This window comes from Alosa pseudoharengus, unplaced genomic scaffold (genome assembly GCF_046254945.1).
Source record: "Alosa pseudoharengus isolate Yale_2024_CS ecotype anadromous, Long Island Sound unplaced genomic scaffold, YU_APseudo_1.1 YU_APseudo_1.1_scf_23, whole genome shotgun sequence".
Taxonomy (NCBI): domain Eukaryota; kingdom Metazoa; phylum Chordata; class Actinopteri; order Clupeiformes; family Clupeidae; genus Alosa; species Alosa pseudoharengus.
In genome coordinates, this window is record NW_027468685.1 from 2,913,927 (window position 1) to 2,918,926 (window position 5,000).

At 44.6% G+C, this 5,000-nt stretch overlaps 1 pseudogene; it reads left to right on the forward strand.

The window, feature by feature from the left end:
- LOC143140512 (scinderin-like) overlaps nt 1–5,000 on the forward strand; it is a 23,212-nt pseudogene that overhangs the window by 5,299 nt on the left and 12,913 nt on the right.

Sequence of the window (5,000 nt, forward strand, 5' to 3'; positions counted from 1 at the left end):
ACACGCACACACACACACACACACACATCACAACACACAATACACACACACATTACAACACACAATACACACAATCTACACTAGCCCTACACACTCTGCTCTACTCTAATCTACTAACTACTCTACACTAGCTATACTACTCATTTCTACAACACACACGGAAACAGACACACACACACACATACACGCACACACACACACACACACACATCACAACACACAATACACACAATCTACACTAGCCCTACACACTCTGCTCTACTCTAATCTACTAACTACTCTACACTAGCTATACTACTCATTTCTACAACACACACGGAAACAGACACACACACACATACACGCACACACACACACACACACACACATCACAACACACAATACACACACTCTACACTAGCCCTACACACTCTGCTCTACTCTAATCTACTAACTACTCTACACTACGTGATCTCTACGAACTCTACACTGCTCTATTCTCAACACTCTTCTCTATATTGTACTCTATACTCTATCACACACACACACACACACACACACTCACACTCACACACATTATCTTACTCAAAGCCCAGGATTAACCACACACCCATACACTACATGTTTGCAACAAAAAGACACCAAAAGGTATTTTTGAGACGTTTTTTTTGTGTGTGTGTGTGTGCGTGCATGCGTGTGTGCGTACGTGTGTGTGTGTGTGCGTGAGTGCGTGCGTGTGTGTGTGTGTGTAAGTAACTGTGTGTGTGTGTGTGTTCTACGTCTTCTAAGTTCTCTCTGGTTTCAGGTTCTTGGGAAGAAGCCTAATCTGCCGGAGGGAGATGATGATGATCATGTTGCTGACATTTCCAACAGGAAAATGGCCAAACTTTACATGGTATGACACACACAAACACACACACACACACTAACATAAACACACACACACAAACACACACTAACATAAACACACACACACACAATTGCTGATATCTCTTACAGGAAAATGGCCAAACTTTACATGGTATGACACACACAAACACACACACTAACATAAACACACACACACAAACACACACTAACATAAACACACACACACACACACACACAATTGCTGATATCTCTTACAGGAAAATGCTCAAACTTGACATGGTATGACACTGCAGAGATGCCTGTGACTATGTGTGTGTATGACTCTGTGTGTGTGTGTGTGTGTGTGACTCTGTGTGTGTGTGTGACTGTGTGTGTATGACTCTGTGTGTGTGTGTGACTCTGTGCGACTGTATGTGTGTGTGTGACTGCGTGACTTTGTGTGTGTGTGTGACTGCGTGTGTATGACACTGTGTGTGTGTGTGTATGTGTGTGTGCGTCGCTGCGTGTGTATTGGCAGGTGTCAGATGCCACTGGTGAGATAGCCGTGTCCTTGGTAGCAGAGGAAAGCCCGTTTCCTCAGAGCAGTCTCCTCTCAGACGAGTGCTTCATCCTCGACAACGGCAAGGCCGGCCGCATCTTTGTCTGGAAAGGTACCGGAATAGCACTCCGCTCTGACATGCAACTCACAGCATATGGCTCATATGGTCTATCTGTAATCACTGCTATGACACTTGAATTTCCCCTGGGGATCAATAAAGTATCTATCTATCTATGATTGGTGTGTCTGTAAAAGATTACACTGCTCTGATTGGAAGTTGTAATGTTTTGATTGGTCCATCTTTTCATTGGTTTCATTACCTGCTCTCTCCATGTGGCATTTCCTGCTCTGCCATGTCACTTCCTGCTCTGCTTTTGTCATTTCCTGCTTTTTTCTCCCTCCTGCTCCTCCCTAGGGCGTAATGCCAACCCCAGTGAGCGCAAGGCAGCCATGAAGACGGCCGAGGGCTTCATCAAACAGATGGGTTACCCTGGCAACACCCAGGTGCCTCATGCATCATGCTTTACACACCCAAAACATACCACCCTCACGCAAAACATGCCACCCTCACGCAAAACATGCCACCCTTACCCAAAACATGCCACCCTTACCTGAGACATGCCACCCTCACCCAAAACATGGCACATTTAACCAAAACATGCCACCCTTACCCGAGACATACTGTACCACCCTCACGCAAAACATGGCACATTTAACCAAAACATGCCACCCTTACCCGAGACATACCACCCTTACCCAAAACATGCCACCCTTACCGAAAACATGCCACCCTCACTCAAAACATGCCACCCTCACGCAAAACATGCCACCCTTACCCGAGACATACCACCCTCAGCAAAACATGCCACCCTTCCCCGAGACATACCACCCTCACGCAAAACATGCCACCCTCACCCAAAACATGGCACATTAAACCAAAACATGCCACCCTTCCCCGAGACATACCACCCTCACGCAAAACATGCCACCCTCACCCAAAACATGGCACATTTAACCAAAACATGCCATCCTTACCCGAGACATACCAAACGATCTCAAAATCGTTCTGAAAGTGATCCTGTTCTTCAATATCGTTCTTCATGTCGTTATAGTATATGGGTGAACGTTGTCCTTCATATTAGCTAGCACAATACTTTTTTTACATTACATTACATTATATTTTGGCTGATGCATTTTTAACCAATTTTTTACAATACCGTTATCGATATAGTTATCGGCCTTGGTGTGAATTACCTTCATCCAGTGGACTGGAGTCTCGCACGCACTGATGGAGCTTAAGGCCAATTTATAGTCAACAGACTTGAGAGATGCTTAGAACCTGAGATCAATGAAGATGTTGTTGTGACAGCTCTCACTGGTCAGGCTGAAGGTGATAAGAGTAGTCGGTGTGGGAGGTTTGACCTCTCTAACAGTGTACCCGTGAGTGCTCTAAGAGTAATGCCCCCTCCTGCCACACACACACACACGCACACACACACACACAGATCACAGTGCTTCCCGACGGAGTGGAGACGCCCATCTTCCAGCAGTTCTTTAAGGACTGGAGGTCATGGGAGCAGAGCGAGGGCTTCGGCCAGGTCCACGTCACCGAGCGCATCGCAAACATCCAGCAGGTGCCCTTCGACGCGTCCAAACTGCACGAATCCCCACAGATGGCTGCACAGTACAACATGGTGGACGACGGCACGGGCGAAACACAGGTGTGTGTGTGTGTGTATGTGTGTGTGTATTAGAGCCCGACTGATATGAAATTTTAAAGACCGATAACGATTTTAATATGAGTGTTTCAAAAACCGATAAACAGAAAATCTGCAATACTCATTTTTTTACAAATACAATGTAAAAATGTACGAAGTGACAAATGATCAAGGTCGGACATTATGTTTAAATAGGCCTAACTATCTGGTAACCTAATGAAAGACTCTTATACAAAAAATTATGAAATAATTATTATGAATGAACACCATTGACATGATACCTTTCAAGGTACGTTATGCTTCATGATGGGCTTTTGTGTGTTTAACACAAGGTACTTTATGCTTCATGATGGGCTTTTGTGTGTTTTACACAAGGTACTTTATGCTTCATGATGGGCTTTTGTGTGTTTTACACACTGTTAACAGCATAAAGTGTGATACTTTGTGTGATTGGAAAGCAAAATTGCAAGATATTGTCAGATAATGTCCATACTCACAAATGGCTTATAGCTTGAGCATATTCCCTGTGTGGCGTCTGTGGAACGGCTCCGTTGCGTGTTGATTTGCGTTTTAGCTCCCAGGCTAACAGGCTGCAGCAGCCACAGCCTCAAACCTGCAACTGACACCCAGCAAAGCTGCAGCAGCCACACCGGCTCAAACCTGTGACTGGCACCTAGCTAGAGAGTAGAAGGGGCGCCTATTTGTCTGCTTGACACGAGCGGTTCTGTGACGAACTACATTGAAAAGACCAGTTGATCCATTAGCATTAGCCTTCCATTGACTTCATTCATTTCTATTAGCATTAGCCTTCCATTCCATTTATTTAAATTAGCATTAGCCTTCCATTGACTTCACTGATCGCAGAAATAGGGTGACCACCGACCAGACTCTGAAAAGGAGGACATTTTGTGTCTAAAAGTGAGGACACATTTTCCAAAATGAGGACACCCCCAATTTCTGCTTATAGGCCTACAATCAAACAAGTTAGCCTCCATCATTCAACATTATTTTACTGTTAACTGTTGACATAATGTTAAGCTGGAAAGACAATACTGGAAATGTAGATGAAGAATCAGTATTAGGCTTTTCTTTACTTACCGGCCATTAATTATCGGCCATTATAAACGTTGACACTGATAGATCGGCAAATACCTAATATCGGCCGTTATAAACGTTTACACCGATAGATCGACAAATACCTAATATCGGTCATTATATACGTTGACACCGATAGATTAGCAAATACCTAATATCGGCCATTATAAACGTTGACACTGATAGATCGGCAAATACCTAATATCGGCCATTATAAACGCTGATACCGATAGACTGGCAAATGCCTAATATCGGCCATTATAAACGTTGATACAGAGAGATCGGCAAATACCTAATATCGGCCATTATAAACGTTGATACCGATAGACTGGCAAATACCTATATCGGCCGATAATACCAGCACACCGATTTATCGGTCGGGCTCTAGTGTGTATGTGTGTGTCGGGTCCTTCCTGAGTGTGTATTGTGTTGTCAGATCTGGAGGATGGAGAACATTGTGTGTGTGTGAGTGTGTGTCAGATCCTTCCTGAGTTTGTGTGTTGTGTTGTCAGATCTGGAGGGTGGAGAGGAGTGAGTGTGTGTGTGTGTGTGTGTGTGTGTGTGTGTGTGTGTGTCTCAGATCCATCCTGTATGTGTGTGTTGTGTTTTCAGATCTGGAGGGTGGAGAGGAGTGAGTGTGTGTGTGTGCGTGTGTGTGTGTCTCAGATCCATCCTGAATGTGTGTGTTGTGTTGTCAGATCTGGAGGGTGGAGAGTAGTGAGCGTGAGTGTGTGTGTGTGTCTCAGATTTATCCTGAATGTGTGTGTTGTGTTGTCAGATCTGGAGGGTGGAGAGTAGTG